This window comes from Theropithecus gelada, chromosome 11 (assembly GCF_003255815.1).
Source record: "Theropithecus gelada isolate Dixy chromosome 11, Tgel_1.0, whole genome shotgun sequence".
Lineage (NCBI taxonomy): Eukaryota > Metazoa > Chordata > Mammalia > Primates > Cercopithecidae > Theropithecus > Theropithecus gelada.
Window position 1 is genome coordinate 125,799,102 of NC_037679.1, and position 20,444 is coordinate 125,819,545.

General features: G+C 42.4%; 1 protein-coding gene across 2 annotated transcripts in view; it reads left to right on the forward strand.

The window, feature by feature from the left end:
• Positions 1-20,444, forward strand: part of KIAA1551 (KIAA1551 ortholog) — a 33,224-nt gene continuing 12,780 nt past the window's right edge. Inside the window, exons 1-3 of one of the 2 annotated variants that reach the window (XM_025403206.1) lie at positions 1-72; positions 1,346-1,440; positions 10,432-10,600. The gene's annotated coding sequence lies outside the window, so the exon portion shown is untranslated. Of the gene's footprint in view, positions 73-239; positions 478-1,345; positions 1,441-10,431; positions 10,601-20,444 lie in introns of those variants that run through there. The other variant, XM_025403207.1, reaches the window with a different exon arrangement.

Sequence of the window (20,444 nt, forward strand, 5' to 3'; positions counted from 1 at the left end):
GACTTAAACTCTGGGGCCCGGGAGGCCGCCGGCTTTACCCCTGCTTGCTGGGGTGGTCCTCTTCCCTTGTCGGTAAGTGTGAGGCGAGCACCCCGAGGTCCCTCCTTCGCCTTCCGGGGTGCGGGCGGGGCGGGGGCCGGGAGCCAGAGGCGCTTACGGCCGGGGCTGGCGCGCGGCGCGGAGCGCTTTTGTTCTGCGGCGAGAACGCAGTCGCGGGCGGCCCCGGAACCCGGGCCTCGGGCCCCGCCGGCTCGCGCGTCCCGCAGTCCGCCGCCCGAAGCTGGGCTCCGCCGACGCGCTCTCTTCTGCCCGCCGTACTGGGGACGGCCCTGGGCCTCCGCGGACGCCGAGCCTTGGACCGGAGGGCGGGCCTCGCTGGCTGTTTTCCCTCATTGCCTGGCGCTGCGCGGTAGAGGTCGCGAGTGGCGAGGGCGAGGACGCGTTTTGTTGAACTGCGAGGCGCGGCTGGTGAGGCGGGTGGGTATGAGAGCTGCTTATGTTTTTAAGGCTTTGCTGTCACTGGAGTGGAAAAAAAAAATCTTTGTTTTCCTATTTCCCGAGCGTTCTCCTCCTCCCCTGCCCTCTTAAGTCGAAGCCTCCTGGAACGGAATTGCTGTACTGGCATCTGTCTCCAAGTGGTCCGCGAACGCTTCTGCGCCGGCTATGCTTTCTGTTCTTCGGCAATAGTTCTTGAGGCATTTTTAAATGCACAAACGCATACCCATCTTAGGTGTTCTCGAGGGACACGGATTCCCTAAGCAAACGTCCTTAGGGTCCTGAGTTTAGCAGCAAACTTTCGGGGAATAATTTCCGTGGAAACAATTTGTAGTACATCGAGTGCATAACCGTCTTAAGACAAGGATGTGTATGAGCTTGAGGCGCGTTTTCGTTTTGTGGGGGGCCGGTGCATCTCAGTAGGCGGGCCGCAGAGCTTGTTTGGAGATTGTATTTTTCTGCTAAATGTGTTAGCTTTAATCATGTTTCATTCATTGTTAATGTGCATGTGTGTTAAGGTTTTAGGTTTTTTTCCCCTCTGCAGTCGGATTTTTTTCTATTTAACATTAATCCAATAAAGACAAGTGCAGAGATAAAGTGTTACTGTTTTGCAATGATACTACAATAGCCGACCTAGAGGAGCGCACATAGATTCTGACTTAAGTGAATGGTGTTTTCAGGCCAGACCTAGTTTCTATTTCTGTTACTTAGGACACTTAATAAGAATTCAGTAAAGTTCGCATGCTTTCTGTGCAGCCTTAAAAGAAAACAGTTTTGCACAGCAGTGTCATATCTAGTAAACACATTAGCATGTCCTCTTTTATTATAAAACGTTTCTTGTTGTCCCTAGGACCAAAGAAGTAAATACTGTATGGAGGGGGACTGATGTGTTTGGAGTGAAATGGGAACATACACGATAATTAAAGACTAAAGTTGTGCTTAACGGTAAGTATTATCACCTCTAAGAAACCCACCCTGATTTAACCAGGCAGTTATTCACACGTAACTATGGAGTAATTTACCTGTTACCGAATTAAAATTACTAGCTCAGTGAATCAACATTGGTTAAAAATTAAACTGTGGGACTCAATGGATTTGACAACAAAGCTTGAGAAGACGAAATGTTGTCGGCATAGTACTGAAAAATCAGTTGTTAATCTTAGCAAAATGGGAAAGAGGTCTGTGGTAAGGTAATTGTAGTGGAAGTTACCTGGGCAGAGGTCTGGTTCTGTCTGTGCTGTGTTTCTTATGTGATTGTTTTTATTATATTTTCTTACTGTTGGTGGCACATAGGGGAATGTGGCACAGAGCACCACTCTGAAGGATGCATCCTGTACAGCCAAAGTGGGCATGTCCAGGGCTTTCATCTGTAACCACAAAATGTCTTAGGAAGTCTCACCTAATGATAAAGATCATGGTCCCTGTAACCACACTGCTTTGGTTTAAATCTTAGCTGTAGCACTCAGCAGTATCTGTACAACCCTGGAAAAATAAACCTCTGCCTGTTTTCTCATCTATAAAATGGGGAAAAGTACTAATGTCATAGGATTGTTATGGTAGAGTTACAGGAGTTTCATGCATATCACAGTTAAACAGCTCTTGAAACATGGTGAGTGCCCAATAAATGTTAGCTATTGTCATGTTAGAGGAAATAGATTTTGTGGCCTGGGACATGTAATGCTGTCTTAGCAGAAATTCAGCTGGTTCATTTAAGCTCTAACTTCATGAGCTTTTTGTTGATTAAACCCATCACTGTAGATCCTCTTAGATTCTCTTTTTTGTAGGTCCTGTTTTGTTAGAAAGTATCCGTCACTACTGGTCCACATCTGGATTTACCTGCAGTGTTGTTTGAAATAAAAAAATGCCTCCACTGAATTCCTAGGCAGGACAAACTTGCCCCAAAGCTTTGTTCTTCTACATTATCTCTGTGATTGTACAGGAATCTCTCTTCCCTCCTAGATTATCAGTGTCTTGGAGATAGTTGGAGCTCAAATGCTTAGGGAATTGATTTAATGTTGCTTAAAACTTATTTGTAGGCCAGGTGTGGTGGCTCATGTCTACAATGCCAGCACTTTAAGAGGCTGGGGCGGGCAGATCACTTGAGGGCAGGAGTTCGAGACCAGCCCTGGACTCAAGTTGGCCAACATGGCGAAACCCTGTCTCTACTAATAATACAAAAATGAGTCAGGCGTGGTGGCACACGCCTGTAATCCTAGCTACTCGAGTGGCTGAACCCGGGAGGCAGAGGTTGCAGTAACCTGAGGTCACCCCATCGCACTGTGGGCCTGGGCAACAGAGCAAGACTCTGTCTTTTTAAAAAAAAAAAGGTATTTATGAAGGTGAATTTCAAGAATCTAATCAGGCCTCCCTCCCTTCCCCATTAGAGGCACACTCTATTATGTAAAACAGACAGGGAGTGTATTCATTTTGAGATAAGTCCAGGAGAATAGTCGACTAACCCTGGCTATAGATACGCAAGTTAACATTCACTTTGGAAGGAGGTTGTGAAGAAAGAATCTTGGACCTTGAGGAATTCTAAATGCTTTGTTGGGTGGCAACTATGCAATACTTATACTATTCCTAATACCTTAAGTGTACTTGTACGTGAAGAGCAAAGTTGGAGGCTGTTGAGGTAAATATCTCAAGTGAGATTGGAACTATACATTTTATGCTCCTGGTTTTCATGATCGCAAAGATTTAATGACAGTAACTTAGATTCTTTTGATGTATCAAATTACAATGTTTCATTTGTAAATAAAGTCTTGTGATTAAAATGACAAAGTGTATTAAAAGAAGTTGTATTGTCCAGTTAAGTTTCAAGAAACAGAAACCATAAGGAGATTATTATTTTCCAAGCCCCAGAGGAGAATTCATTAGATGACATACTTTTAAAGTTCATGGAGCAGGGCCGGGCGTGGTGGCTCACACCTGTAATCCCAGCACTTTGGGATGCCAAGGTGGGCAGATCACCTGAGGTCAGGAGTTGGAGACCAGCCTGGCCAACATGGTGAAACCCCGTCTCTACTAAAAGTACAAAAAATTAGCTTGGTGTGATGGCACATGCCTGTAATCCCAGCTACCCGGGAGGCAGAGGTTGCAGTAAGCCAAGATCACACCACTATACCCTAGCTCGGGTGACAGAGTGAGACTCTGTCTCAGAAAATAAAGTTCATGGGCCAGTCGTAGTGGCTCATGCCTGTAATCCTAGCACTTTGGGAGGCCAAGGCAGGTGGATCATGACGTCAGGAAATTGAGACCACCCTGGCTAACAAGGTGAAATCCCAAAATTAGCTCGGTATGGTGGCATGTGCCTATAGTCCCAGCTACTCAGGAGGCTGAGACAGGAGAATCACTTGAACCCAGGAGGGAGAGGTTGCAGTGAGCTGAGATCACACCACTGCACTCCAGCCTGGGTGACAGAGCGAGACTGTGTCTCAAAAAAAAAAAAAAAAAAAAAAAAGTTCATGGATCAGAACCTTTGGGTTTTGATAGATCCAGGATCTAAATCTGAAGGAAAGTTTTAAAGATTTGGGACACTGTATCTTTGAGCTCTGCTGTCCTCTGCCTTGGTTCTCAGGCAGACCATTTCTCCACTGGGCAGCCCTGACATCTCCAGATATATATGCAAGCAGCTTCAAGTTGTTCAGAGCATACCTTTTGTAACTATAGTTAGAGATAAAATTTATAAGCCATTGATTCACCCATTTACACCCAGTGTACAGTTTCAGTGGTTTTTAGTATATTCAGATTTGTGTACCCATCACCACTATCAATTTAAGAACATTTTATTGACCCCTAAAATACCTCCATATTCAATAGTGGTAACTCCCCATTTTCTCCAATGCACCTTTCCCCAGGTAACCATTAATCTATTTCTGTAAGTTTGCGTATTCTGAACATTTCACGTAACTAAAGTCATAATATGTAGTGTGATGTGGTTTCCCCCAGCGTGTTTTCAAGGCTCATTTATGTTAACACATGTATGTTACTTCATTCGTTTTTATTGCCAAATATTCCATTGTATGGATATACCACTTTTGCTTATTCTTTGTCAGTTAACAGACCTTTGACATGTTTTCACTATTGGCTACTATGAATAGTGCAGCTATGATCATTCATATATTTATGTAGATGTGTGTTTTCAGTTCTTTTGGGTAAATACCTAGGAGTGAAATTCCTTGGTTATGATAACTGTTTAACATTTTCAGGAACTGCCAGACTGTTATCCAAAGTAGATTTACTGTTTTATTTTTATTTTTTATTTAACTTCTGTTTTACGTTTGGGGATACGTGTGTAGGTTTATTATATAGGTAAAATTGTGTCATGGGAGTTTGTTGTACAGATTATTTCATCACCCAGGTATTAAGCCTAGTACCCAATTGGTTGTTTTTTTTGAATCCTCCCCCTTCTCCCACCCTTCACCCGCCTGTAGGTCCCAGTGTGTTAGTTCCCTCTACATGTCCATGTGTTCTTATCATTTAGCTCCCACTTATGTGAAAGCATGCAATATTTGGTTTCCTGTGTTAGTTTGCTAAGGATAATGTCCTCCAGCTCCAAGCACCTACAAAGGACATGATCTCATTCTTTTTTTATGACTGAATAGTATTCCCTAGTGTATGTGTACTGTTTTCTTTATCCAGTTTACCATTGATGGGCGTTTAGGTTGATTCCGGGTCTTTGCTATTGTGAATAGACATGCACCATTTTATAAAGCAGTGTTTTAGAGTCCTCATTTGTCTACATCCATAGTTAACTTTTATAGCCATTAAAGTGAGCCTGAAGTGGTCGCTCATTGTGATTGTGATTTGCATTTCCCTGATGATTAGTGACGTTAAGTATCTTTGTATGTGCATATTGATTTCTTTGGAGAAGTATCTATTCAAAACCTTTGGCCTTAAATTTGTGTTGTCTTTGGATTGTCAGGTTGTAAGTTTTTAAGATATCCTGGATTCTTCTCATTCCTTACTAGGGACCATAAGTGTGAAGGTTTATCTCTGGGTTCTAGGTTCTATTCTATTGATTGATGCCTGTCCTGTGTCAGTACTATATGGTTTTATCTATTGTAGTTTTGTCGTTTTGTTTTTTTGTTTGTTTTTAAGACGGAGTCTCACCCTGTTGCCCAGGATGGAGTGCAGTGGTGTGATCTTGGCTCACTGCAACCCCCGCCTCCGATTCTTCTGCCTCAGCCTCCAAAGTAGCTAGGATTACAGGCACCCGCTACCACGCCGCGCTAATTTTTGTATTTATGGTAGAGGCGAGGTTTCACCATGTTGGCCAGGCTGGTCTCGAACTCCTGACCTCAAGTGATGAGCGTGCCTCTGCTTCTCAAAGCGCTGGAATTATAGGCGTGAGCCATTGCTCCCTGCCGGCTACTCCCTTTTCAACCCCTCCTCTTTCTGCGTGGAAGTTGTTGAGTGGCAGTCAGAAAATGAAAGTACCTCTGATTGGTCCCCTCCCACAACCAATCAGGCTAGTGGCTGGCCACTACTTCACTTACATAAAGTGAATCAATGGGAAACCTCTAGAGAGTATTTAAACCGCAGAAAATTCTGTAACTGACTGTCTTGAGCCACTTGCTGCATCTGTTCCCACCTTGTGGAGTGCACTCTACTTTAAAATAAATCTCTGCTTTGGCTGCCTTGCTTGTGTAGTTTGTTCAGTTCTTCGTTAAGATGCCAAGAACCTGGACAACTACCCTCAACTGCATGCTTTAGAGGAACTCTTCTGTTCCACTGAAGGCCTTTTGTCTATCTCCAGTGGCCGAAAATTGGCTTACTTCTATTATAAGAAGCAATACTTCCTAGCCAACATGGTGAAACACCATCTCTACTAAAAATACAAAAATTAGCTGGGTGTGGTGGCGCTATCTGTAATCCCAGCTACTGGGGAGGTTGAGGCAGGAGAATCGCTTAAAGCCAGGAGCTGGAGGTTGCAGTGAGCCAAGATCACGCCACTGCACTCTAGCCTGGTGACAGAACGATACTTTGTCTCAAAAAAAAAATAAAAATAAAAAAAGGAAGCGATACTTATACTTCGAATACGGTTTTCACCTCAACACAGTATTGTCTTAATACGGTTTGTACCCGCCTGCCACACACTGATGTGTCATGTGTACTTGGGGGTACTTGTCAGCGCTTTTCAGATATTTAAGATCACCAGACCTCTAGTACACTGTGTGTCCAATCTTTTGGCTTCCCTAGGCCACTTCGGAAGAGGAATTGTTTGGAGCCGCACATAAAATACACTAACAATAGATGATGAGCTTTAAAAAAAATTGCAAAAAAAAATTCTCTATGTTTTAAGACTGTTTATAAATCTGTGTTGGGCCTCATTCAAAGCCATCTTGGGCTGCAGAGTGGACAAGCTTGATCTAGTAGATGTTTCCTTGAGGTGGGTATCCAGAGGGCTCCAAAATGAATTACTTGGCAGAATTCTGGTAGGGTAAGTGGCTTCCACTTCATGTATTCTCTATTGTCTTTAATTCCCATTTTAGGGAATAATACAATATAAAACATGGTCTAAAATTTGTCTGTGGCATCTCTGCTCTGAAGGCACAACAGACTAGTGTCAGTATGCTAGCCTGAATGACGATAGTCTGTTGCATTGGTCTAAACTTCCTGCTGGCCAGTCAAGATAGATGTGATTGCGAGCACTTCTTGCTGTACCTGTGTTAATGAGTCAGAAAAAGTAGAGCAATTTATTTCTTCCTTTTTAAGGGAGAAAGCCCTGTCACTCTCACTGGTGAAGCTTTGTAGTTGGGATATATTTAGTTGTCTCTGCATGGGGAACCTTGCGGTATATCCTCCACAGTAGGTGTGATCATCCTGCTGGGAATCACCATTGCAGGCACTTTTTAATCCATTGTTGCTTAAGACAAAGTACAATGGATTAGGGTATCTGATCAGATGGCCTGTGGTTCTGAATAGAGTTTATAGCTGGATACATGAAAGATGGGAAGGCAGAGTTGTAGGTGAACAGCTTCACCATGGTGCCCTGATGACTTGCTCTTCTCATAGACCATGGAGGCAAAGCTTAGGCTTAATCACAGGCTGACCCATATTCTGGCCGGACACCCTGCAGGTCCTCCAAGAACAAAGTGAGAGAAAAGCAGCCCCGTGAGAAACAGTCACAAAGCTATTTCTCATCTGCCTCCTTGGTTTCAATTGAGCATAGGACTTTACCACCTTGGGAGGTATAGTTGCTGGCTATAAAATGGCCACAGTTTGGTGTTCTCATCTGACTTGGTGTCATCCTGTGGGGCTGAGGATACTGATCTTGATTTTGCTGTTGGACTTAGTAATACATGAATCCATTTGGCCTTTTGCTGACTGCACTTACAGAAGTGTAGAGAACTGTTCTGCCCCTTCTAACCACTGTGCTGTAGAGGGACGATTGCAAGTCTTTGTTAATTTGTTGTAACATTTAAATGAGATAAAGTATATAAAGCATTCCACATAGTTCTTTACATACAGATGTTCAAAAGTTAGTTGTTTATAATAGTACAGATGTACCTCAGCTTATGATGGAGTTACATCTCAATAACCCATATTAAGTAGAAAATAAAGTCAAAAATGGGGTTTTATAGACACGATGGGATGGGAAAACACAACATCCAAAAAACCTTAGCTAGCACAGTACACCATTGATCGTTTTTGTTTTGTTTTGTTTTAACGCACTGTGGGAGGGGCAGCCCCCGCCCCCCGCCCCACCGAAACACCAGCGTGCCTCTGCAGGAGGGATTTTTTTTTGTATTGATTGTTAATGCTCGTGATCACGTGACTGGCTGCTGTGGCTTGCTGCCACCACTCAGCGTGGAAGAATATCATACTGCCTATCACAGGCCTGGGAAAAGATAGAAATTCAAAGTACAATTTCTGCTGAATGCCTGTATCACTTTTGCATCATTGTAAAGTCAAAATTATTAAGTCATACCATTGCATTGTGGTCCAGGACCATCTGGGCTTAGAAAAATGGATTCTAGAAAGCCTATTTAAGGACTGATAGGCTAATTTTTTCTGTGACTAAGGATACAGAAAGCCAGAGCTAGTACAGGTTGAATAAATTGTGTTACATTTGGAATTCCTGAAAAGTGGCTTTTTACACTGAATGGTTAGTAGTGGTGGTTTTGTTAACTTTCTAGAGGTATCTCTAATTTTTCTAATGCTTATATTGCAAATCAGGTTTTCAATGGAAAATAGACTTTTCTCAATTTAACCATGTCAGTGGATACTCTTCAGATAAACTTTGCTTTGTGGAACATAAGAGATGGAACTTACAAAGCCATAAGGGAAATTTTCAATTTAAAATACCAGAGCAAATTTACATATTTTAGGTATTGAGAATAGTATTTCAATGTATATTATATATTTCTTAAGTCCTATGTGTTTTAGGTACTGAAATGCTTACAGATGAAATCATGCTGTGTCTGTGGTTGGCATAGATAGAAAAGGAAACAGAAGGGGTCAGGACTTTTTCCCATTTAGAAGTTTACATTAGGACTTCTCTTTAATGTGGTGTTCAGATAATGTTTGTTTATTCAGAAAACACTGAAACCTGCTAGACATTATCTAGATGGCGTGTGTCTTTTGGGTTGGCCTGAAAGACTTTTTTATGCCTGTTGTATTGGCTGTTAATAGTACTTTGATTTACTCCAATAATGTTGCTCTTACCTTTAATAAATTGTCAACCCACTTTTCCTTTTTTGAGACAGATCTTGCTGTGTCATCCAGGCTGGAGTACAGTGACACTATCATAGCCCACTGCACTCTCAACTTCCCATGCTCAAGTGATCCTTCCACCTCAGCCTCCCACGTAGCTGGGACTATAGGCATGCACCGCCACACCTAGCTAATGTTTCGATTTTTGTTTTTATTTTTTTGTAGAGACTGGGTCTTACTGTGTTGCCCATGCTGGTTTTGAACTGCTGGACTCTGCCTCAGCCTCTCAGCATGCTGAGATTATAGGTGTGAGCCACCACACCTGGCCAGTGGTAACCCCTATATATAAAACAATTCTTAGGCTGAGGTGGGTGGATCGCTTGAGTTCAGGAGTTCAAGACCAGCCTAGGCAACATGGCGAAACCTCATCTCTACAACACAAAAAAAAATTAGCCGCACGGTGGCATTCACCTGTAGTCCCAGCTACTTGGGAAGCTGTGGTGAGAGAGTTGTTTGAGCCAAGGAGTCGGAGTTGCAGTGAGCTGAGATCACGCCACTACACTCTAGCCTGGGTGACATAGTGAGACCCTGTCTCAAAAAAAAAAAAAAAACAAATTCTTGCTGTGACTCAGTTTATACTTCCATATTCTATTTTTTGCTATTTTATCTGACCTACAGCAGACCTGGCCACCATGCCATATGCACAGTGTTAGGTTCATTTTCTGGTTTGGTTGGTTTTCTTTTGTTTTTGAGACATTTCTTGCTCTGTCGCACGGTCTGGAGTACGGTAGCATGATTCCCGCTCACCACAGCCTCAACCTCCTGGGTTCAACCAATGCCTCAGCCCCCCAAGTAGCTGAGAATACAGGCTTGCACTACCACAATGTTGCCCAGGCCAGTCTCGAACTTGAGCTCAAGTGATCTGCCTGCCTTGGCCTCCCAAAGCTTTGGGATTACAGGCGTGAGCCACTGTGCCCAGCCTGGGTCTATTTTCTTATAGTTCTTTCTATTCATGTGTATGTGTGCTTGTGCATGTATGTTTAACATGGATAGTATATGGTTATTCCTTATAGGTATTATTTTAGATTACTTTTTGCTTTGTAATTTTCTGTAGTAAGCCCAGTTTACAAATAAAGGAAGCTGCTGGGTTAACAGCTTTTCAGTTATTTGCATTGTGTGGATATAGAGTATTTTTAAATTTTCACAGATATCGTTAATCTTAGTGAGATCTTTGATATGAAAATCCACATCCATAATTAAATTTATGCTTTCTTGCAGCTGTTTACTTCTAATTATTTCCTGATTCACAAATTAATTTTTGCAATTCACAACTTCCAAGAATACTTGTCCTGTTGGATTCAATCCGCAGTAATCTGCAGAAGAAGAGAAGCAGAATTATACCTAGAAGTCAACTAATGGACAGTTAGTCACCCACCTACATGTTGAGGTATTTTGGGCCTTTTTCTTTCACCCTCACTGGAAAGGATTGTGGGTGGGAATTTGAGACATCTACTTCCTTGTTGATTTTCCGCCTATTTGTTCTATTCATTATTGAAAGTAGGGAATTGAAGTCTTCCACTCTTATTGGTGAATTGTGGTTTTTGCTTTTTGTATTTTGATGCTCTCTTAGGTATTAATAACCTACAGATCACATTTGGCAGTTTTAAGTAAACAGGCTTCCAGATTAACCTGCTTTGGGGAGGTCTTGTGATACAAGGTGGTGACATCCTGTCCTTGAGTAAAGAATCTTATGCATTCCTCAAATTGATATACTGATCAATACATAACCTAACGCTCAAAAGGGTGCTGCTTTTATTTGTAAATCATCAGGTTTTATTGATGCAAGTTTTCTTGCACTTAGACATTTTAGCCTATATGTTGCAATCAGTAGCCAATAATTATAACCTCAGTATTGTATCCTCCAACGAAAAACAACAATTTGAGTATTAGGAGTCCCCCTCCCTTCTCCTAAAGTTTCCTATAAAAGCCTTCCAACTTGTAGCGGACTCCAGAACACTTCAAACTCTGTTGGTATGTCTTCTCAGATTGATCCTCACATCTGGCCTCCAGTAAACTTCTATCAGATTATTTCTACCTCAACAACCTTCGTTTTAGACAACAGTGCACCTATGTTTGTAATTGTTATCTTGGTGGGTTGATCCTTTTATCATTATAGAATGCATCTTTTTATCAACATTTTTTGTTTTAGCCTGTTTTGTCTGACACTAGTATAGGCTTTCCAGCTTTCTTTTGTTGAGACGGAGTTTCACTCTTGTTGCCCAGGCTAGAGTGCAGTGGCACAATCTCAGCTCATTGCAGCCTCTGCCTCCCAGGTTCAAGTGATTCTTCTGCCTCAACCTCCCAAGTAGCAGGGATTACAGGCATGTACCACTATGCCCGGCTAATTTTTTGTATATGGTGGAGACGGGGTTTCACCAGGTTGGTCAGGCTGATCTTGAATTCCTGACCTCAGGTGATCCACCCACCTTGGCCTCCCAAAGTTCTGGGGTTATAGGTGTGAGCCACCGCACTTGGCCTGCATTCCAGCTTTCTTGGAGCTATTTGTGTGATATTTTTTCATTGTTTTACTTTCAGTCTGTGTTTTTGGATCTAAAGTGTATCTCCTGGAGACAATAGCGTATAGTTGGATAGTTTTTAAAATCCAGACTGACATTCTCTGTCTTTTGGATTGTGATATTATGAAATATATCTCTGGTCTTTATCCCTGTTTTCAGGCATACAAGTCCTAAAATTCGTGCAATCTCCAAAGTGATAAATGTTTGTTTGGGTTTTTTTGTATGCTAATAAGTTGACTTATGGCTGGCATCCCCTAGTTTCAGAATGGAGGGCTGGTCACCTGAAAGACCAAGGCCCGATTAAAGGATTGGGACTTTTCAGCCCTCCTCCTAATTCCTGGTACCAATTGTCGATCTTAGTCCATTTTCTGTTACTTATAGCAGAGTAACTGAAACAGGGGCCTTTATGAAGAAAAGGAATTTATTTCTTACACCTGTGAACTCTAGTGTTGAAAATGGTACACCTGGTTGAGGGGGAGGGGGTGAGGTTAAGTTGATCACCAGTAGCCAATGGTTTAATTAATCAAACCTGTGCAATGAAGCCTCCATAAGACTGGAAAGGATAGAGTTTGGAAGGCTTTTCAGATTGCTGAGCAAGTGGAGGTTCCTAGAGGGGGGCGCACCCAGAGAGGGCATGGAAATTATGTGCCCCTTCTCATGTGACCTTGCCTTCTACATCTCTTGATCTATATCCTTGGTAATGCACTTTATAAATAAACTGATCAGGTGTTCCCTGGGTTCTGTGAGCTGCTCTAACACATTAGTCAAACCAAAGGAGCGGATCATGGGAACCCCAGTTTACAGTTGGTTGGTCAGAAGCACAGGTAAAATAACCTGGGGCTTGGTGTTGGCATCAGAAGTGGGGACAGTCTTGGCTGGGCACGGTGGCTCACGCCTGTAATCCCAGCACTTTGGGAGGCCGAGGTGGGTGGATCATGAGATCAGGAGATCGAGACCATCCTGGCTAACACAGTGAAACCCTGTCTCTACTAAATATACAAAAAATTAGCCAGGCATGGTGGTGGGCGCCTGTGGTCCCAGCTGCTCGGGAGGCTGAGGCAGGAGAATGGCGTGAACCTGGGAGGCAGAGCTTGCAGTGAGCAGAGATCGCATCACTGCACTCTAGCCTGGGCGACAGAGTGAGGCTCATTCTCAAGAAAAAAAATAAATAAAAATAAAAATAAAAAGGGGGCAGTCTTGTGGGACTGAGCCCTAAACTTATGAGATCTGACACTATCTTCATATAGATGGTCTCGGAATTAAAATGAATTGGGACACCCACCTGGTGTGTACACTGCAGAACTGATTGCTTGTTACGTGGGGTGAGACACCCACACATCTGGTGTCAGAAGTGTGGGAAGCTTTAGTCTTATATTCTCAGAATTGTTTATATAAAAATGTGATTTTTTAATATAATTACATTTACCTCTGTTTTTGTTTTTATGTCTCATTTCTTTTTATTCCTTTTTTATTTCTTAGTGGGATTTATTTTGCATAACTGAGTATTTTCTAATGTAGCATTTTAATTTCTTTTTTTGCTTTTTTGTTTTTAATTTCTTTTTTGAGACGGAGTCTTGCTCTGTTCCTCAGGCTGGAGTGCAGTGATGTGATCTCGGCTCACTGCAAGCTCCACCTCCCGGGTTCACGCCATTCTCCTGCCTCAGCCTCCCGAGTAGCTGGGACTACAGGTGCCCACCACCACGCCCAGCTAATTTTTTGCATTTTTAGTAGAGATGGGGTTTCACTGTGTTAGCCAGGATGGTCTCGATCTCCTGACCTTGTGATCCGTCCGCCTCGGCCTCCCAAAGTTCTGGGATTACAGGTGTGAGCCACCTCATGTTTTTAATTTCTTTAACAATATTTTCACTGTATTTATTGTTACTTCATGGAAGCACAAATTCTTTTTAAAAGTATTTTTTATTTTAAAGTATCAGTGATGGAGGCTGGCAGAGAACTTGGGGCAAGAATTTATTTTCTCAGAGAAATGGTAATGATGGACTATGGAAACCTTATCTGTGGTAATCTGTGTTACAGTATATTCTCAAAAGTTCTGAGAATACATTATATCCACCCCAGCAGATTATGACTGCAGCTGACCATTGAACAACTTGAGTTTGAACCATGTGGATCCACATACGCATGGATTTGACTTTTTTTTTTTTTTTTTGGAGAGATGAGGTCACTCTCTATTGCCCAGGCTGGAGTGCAGCATACAGTCATAGCTCATTACAGCCTCAAACATCTGGGCTCAAGCAGTCCTCCCATCTCTGCCTCCTGAGTAGCTGGGACTGCATCCACACACTACCTTGTCTGGCTATACGTGGAGTTTCTTCTGCATCTGCCACCCTAAGTCGTAATCCCTGTGTTGTGTAAGGGTCGATTGTATTTTCCTTTCACAATCTATTTGTGTAGCTAGAGGCAATCTTCCGAAGAATGCAACATCAATTTAGGTCGTTCAGGAGTGCTTTTCCAGTTTTCAGTTTTCTTCTATGCCAGTAAAGGAGAGGGATGGAGAAAGAAAAACCCAAGTTAAGATAAAGACGGTTTCCCTTCCTACCCATATGCTCTGTATTAATTTGCTAGGGCTATGTTTGAGATAGGAAAACTGAAACTTCTTCACACAATTGACCACTTCACCTCTGGTCACCAAACTGTATTTGGATTTCTCCCCATCCGCAAACTGTTTTCCAGCTGACAACAACTGGGTATCCTACAATTCAATTACATGTTGGCACCATCTACCTGGAGAAAGCATCAGAGCCCACAGGTTGAGGACTCAGTCCCACAAGACTGCCCCTGAGTTCGCCAGTCCCGGGTCCCGGGTTGTGACCTGTACTTTTGACCAACCTGTTACAAAGAGGGGATTGTCAAGACTCCCTCTGTGGATTTGATTAATTTGCTAGAGCTCACAGAACTCAGGGAAACAGTTTACTTATTATAAAGGCTATTAGATGAAGAGCCAGGTGGAAGAGATGCATGGGGGAATGCATATGTGAGCGCTTCCATGCCCTGTCCACCCTATGGTCACCTCGATGTTACCAGACACTCCTAGGAGATTATAGAGGTCTCAGGAGATCTGTGTCAGGAACCTAGTTCAAAGACCACGTATTAGTGCAAAAGATTGTATACCCCGGTCTACAAGAGTTTTAGGTGTCCTGTGTCTGGAATCCTGGGCAGAGACCAAGTATGTATTTCTTATTGTGGGCTACTATGACAGTAATGCCACAGACTGGGTGGTGTAAACAACAGAAATTTATTTCTCCCAGTTCTGGAGGCTGGAAGTCCAGGGTCAGTATGTTTGATTTCTGTTCTCCTGAAGCTTCTCTCTCAGTGGCTTGCAGGTGACTGTCTTCTTGCTGTGTCCTAACATAGTCCTTCCTCTGCAGGCCAATGTCGCTGGCGTCCCTCTTCCTATGGGGGATACTATTCGGATTAAAGCCCCACTCGAATGACCTCACTTAACCAATTACCTCCCTAAAGGCCCTATCTCCAAATACACTGGGACTTAGGGCTTTCATGTGTGAATTTTGGGGAGGGTACAATTCAGTTGATGAGATTCCCTCCTCCAAGTGGACGTAAAAGCCAGGGGACACTGAGGGGGTCAGGGGCAGTTATTAGGCATCATTAATTCTCCTTAGAAGTACTGCTTTTCTGCTGTCAGTGAACACTGTGACCCATTCTGCTTCCAGCCTTGTAGACTAGTCAAACCAGTGAGGAACAAAGTCCTAACGTGTGAGAATGGCAACATGAGTGTCAGTATATGGTGGCTGCCTTTTTTTTTTTTTTTTTTTTTTAAAGATAGACTTTCTTTTCTAGAGGAGTTTTAGGTTTAAAGAAAATTGAGCTCGGGCATGATGGTTCACGCGTGTAATCCCAGCCCTTTGGGAGGCCGAGGCAGGTGGATCATGAGGTCTGGAGGGACTTTGAGACCATCCTGGCCAACATGGTGAAACCACATCTCTACCAAAAATGCAAAAAATGAGCTGGGCATGGTGGCTCATGCCTATAGTCCCAGCTACTCAGGAGGCTGAGGCAAGAGAATCGCTTGAACCTGGGAGGTGCAGGTTGCACTGAGCCCAGATTGTGCCACTGCACTCCAGCCTGGGCGCCAGAGCGAGACTCCTGTCTAAGAAAAAAAGAAAAAGAAAATAGAGCTTATAGTACAGAGCATTCCCATATATGAGCTTTATAGGAACCTCCCATCTCCACAACTCTAAGGTTTTACTATTAGCAACTTGGATTAGTGATATTGATATGTTGTTATTAAAGTCCCTCACTAACTTTAGAGTTTTCTCTGTATCTTGTGGGTCTTACGGGTTTTGATAAATGCATAATACTGTGCATCTACTATTATAAGAGTTTTAAAAAATAACTTTATGAAATCAAAACATACCTAAGAAAGGGTAAAAATGGTAAGTGTATAACCCAGTGGGTTATGTAGGGAACATACTTGTGTGTAAGCACCACCCTGGTCAAAAGCTGTCTTCATGCTACTTACTACCAATTGCTCTTCCATCACACCTTGTAAAAAGTACCACTACAGTCCCTAGATGATTGGTTTTGTCTGTGTTTCAATCTTTATATAAATGGAATCATGGTTTATTCTTTCGTCTCTGGCCTTTTTCACTCAGTAGTGTGTTTGTTCGATTAATTCATGTTGTTGCATATAGCTGAGTTTATTAATTTTTGTTACTATAGTGTTTCATTAATATGAATACATTTCTGTTTTGTTTGTTTCCAGTTTTTGCTTACTGCACCTAATGCTGCTGGCAGTGTTATAATTATGCATTTCTGTTTGGTACATAACCTAGGAATGAAACTTCTAGGTCTCAGGGCTTGCGTTTATTAACCCTTGGTAGATGATGCCATACATCTTTCTAAAGTGTTGGTCAATTTAAGGGTCATTATATACTCCTGTCACCATTGTATGAGAGTTCCATTTGTTCCACTTTCTTGCCAACATTTAGTATTGAGAGTTGAAAAAATTCTAGCCATTGTGAGAGTATAGTATTACCACCTTATGGTTTTCATTTACATTTCTGATATTAATAATGGATTTAGCACCTAACCAAAAATTTTGCCATTTAAATATAGTTGACCCTTGAATAACATAGGAATTAGGATAACTGACCTTTGTGCAGTCAAATGACCACATTTGACTCCACCAAAACTTAATCACTAATAGCCTGCTGTTTAGTGGAAGCCTTACCAATAACATAAATAGTTGATAAACGCACATTTTCTATGTTACATGTATTATATGCCGTAGTCTTAGAATAAGCTCGAGAAAAGGAAATTTTATTAAGAAAATCATAAGGGGTCGGGTGCGGTGGCTCACGCCTTGTAATCCCAGCACTTTACAGCTCACGCCTGTAATCCCAAGGCGGGTGGATCACAAGGTCGGGAGTTCGAGACCAGCCTGGCCAGCATGGTGAAACCCTGTCTTGACTAAAAATACAAAAATTAGCCTGGCATGGTGACGGGACCCTGTAATCCCAGCTACTCGGGAGGCTGAGGCAGGAGAATCGCTTGAACCTAGGAGGCAGAGGTTGCAGTGAGCCGAGATCATGTCACTGCACTCCAGCCTAGGCAGCAGAGCGAGACTCATCTCAAAAAAAAAAAAAAAAAAATGAAAATCATAAGGAAGAGGAGGATATATTTACTATTCATTGCGTGGAAATGGATCATCATAAAGGTCTTTATCCTCATCACATTTATCTTGACTAGGCAGAGGAGGAGGAAGAGAAGGGGTTGGTATTGCTGTCTCCAGGGTGGCAGAGACAAAAGAAAATCCACATATAAGTGGACCCACGCACTTCAAAGCCACATTCAAGGATCAACTGTAGTGTCTATCACATGGTATTTAATTAAGCTTCATGCTTATTTTTTATTGAGTTGTCTACATTTTTCTTTTTACGTAATTCCCTATACAGGCTGGATATGAGCTCTTTGGTATGTATTGTAAGTGTACTCTTCTAGAGAGTGACTTTACTTTTTCACTTCCTTAATGGTGTTTTTTGATAAACAGGGGTGATTAATTTTGATGCAGTCCATTTTATGGACCTTTTTTCTTATTGTTCATTGTGTTCTGTTTTACAAACCTTCCCCTATCCCGAGGGCATAAAGATATTCTCTTCTGTTTTTGAGATGGAGTTTCGCTTTTGTTGCCCAGGCTTGAGTGCGGTGGTGCGACCTCAACTCACTGCGACCTTGGCTCACTGCAACCTCCGCCTCCCTGGTTCAAGCGATTATCCTGCCTCAGCCTCATGAATAGCTGGGATTACAGGCATGTGCCACCATGCCCAGCTGATTTTTGCGTTTTTAGTAGAGACGGGGCTTCACCACGTTGGTCAGATTGGTCTCAAACTTCTGACCTCAGGTGATCTGCCTGCCTCGGCCTCCCAAAGTGCTGGGATTTACAGGCGTGAGCCACCATGCCCAGCCTGTTTCTGGAAACTTCAAAACGATAATCTACCTGGGATTGATTTGTTTGTGTATGTCTCTGGGTGTATAATTGGATAAGGCTTATTTTCATTTGTGGCATATAGATAACCAATTGACCTAGCTTCATGTATTGAAAAGAACTTTTTCCTAACTTTGTCATAAAACAAGTGTCTGTATATATGAAAGTGTATATATGTCTTCACTATTCATGCTTGTTTTGCATTTCTATGGAAAGTTTATAATCAAGCTTATAAATTTACACCAAAAAATCCAGTGGGATTATTGGAATTGCATTGACTCTTTATTACTTTTTCTTTTTCTTTTTTTTTTTTTTGAGACAAGATCTCATTCTGTTTCCCAGGCTGGAGTGCAAATGGTGCAATCTCAGCTCACTGCAACCTCCACCTCCTGGGCTCAAGTAATCCTCCCACCTCAGCCTCCCAAGTAGCGGGTACAACAGATGTGCACACCTGGCTAATTTTTTTTTGTATTTTTGGTAGAGACAGGGTTTCACCATGTTGTTCAGGCTGGTCTTGAACTCCTGACCTCAAGCAGTCGCCCAGCTCTGCCTCCCAAAGTGCTGGGATTATAGGCAAGAGCCACTGCGCTTGACCTAAATTTTGAGATCATTGGCATCTTTAATGCTGCCTTCAAAAACTTGAACATGGCATATCTTTACACTCAGCTGTTTGTTAGAGATGTGACACATCCTTCATTTTTGAAGTATTTGTTTTTTTATGGTATTTCTAAAAATTACTGCTGATAATATTCCTACATATTGACCTTATTTTCAGGGATTGTAATAAACAGTAGAACAAAAAAATAAATCTCTACATAGTTTTGGATTTTCTATATAATATCTGATACTCAGTTTTGTGTTTTCCTCTCTGCTTCTTATACTTCCTAATATTTTTTTCTTTATAGCAGCTGGGATCTCCAGTAAAATGATTAATAGGAGTGATAGTGGCATCTTCTATGTTACTATTTAATTGCTTCACCTACTTCAAAAGAAATTTCTATCCTTTATAATTTTTTAATTATGTAGGGATTTGATTTTTTTTAGATGGGCTCTCGCTGTGTCACCAGGCTGGAGTGCAGTGGCGCAATCTCGGCTCACTGCAGCCTCCCAGGTTCAAGCAATTCTCCTGCCGCAGCCTCCCGAGTAGCTGGGATTATAGGCATGAGCCACCACACCCGGCCCCACAATGTTTCTGACACTAGATGTGTGGGAATTTTTTCCCAACTGACCAGTTCTTTCCACATACCAACTGGGTGGTTTGTGATTCGATTCAATTCTGACACTGTCTACCTGACATTACCATCAGAACCCACAAATTAAAGGGCTCAGTCCTACAAGACTGCCCCCACTTGAAGCCAGTCACAAGTCCAGGCTCGTACTTCTGACCAACTGGCTATAAAGCAAATAAGGTATGCTTTCTCTGAGGTCACTACCTTCCCAGCACTTCAGTGTGTTCTGTTCACCAACCCAGAAGCTCGGTTCATCAAATCTCAATGTTCAAGAGTTTTGTTTTGTTTTTTAAAAAAACAGTCTTACTCTGTCACCCAGGCTGGAGTGGAGTGGTGCTACCATGGCTTACTGCAGCCTCGACCCCCAGGATCAGATGATCCTCCCATACTGCCTTCTGTTTTGAGTGGGTGGCTGGGACTATGGGCATGCACTACCATGACGGGCTTTTTTTTTTTTTTTTTTTTTTTTTAATTTTTAAATTTTCAGTAGAGACAGGGTTTCACTATGTTTCCCAGGCTGATCTTGAACTCCTGGGCTCAGGAGATCCTCCTGCCTCAACTTCACGGACTGCTGGGATTTACAGGCATGAGCCACCACACCCAGTTGAGAGTTTTTATAGAGTGCAATCTCCAGCTCCCCCAACCAGCTTTATGGAGGTCAGTGGTTAGAACTAAAAGTTCCAACCCTCTAATACTTGGTATTCCTGGTGACTCTCAGCTCTATCCTGATGGTATCTAGGGGCCCCCACTTTAAGCCACCTCAGTAGCATAGACTCAGGTGTGTGCAAACAGTTCATTATGAATAACAAGATATTTATGAATTAGTGTTTGCTTGTGCCAGAAATTTTCTTTTCCTTTTTTTTTTTGAAACAGAATCTTCACTCTGTCACCCCGGCTAGAGTGCAGTGGTATGATCTCAGCTTACTGCATCCTCCACCTCCCAGGTTCAAGTGATTCTTGTGCATCAGCCTCCTGAGTAGCTGTGATTACAGGTGTGCACCACCACACCCAGCTAATTTTTTG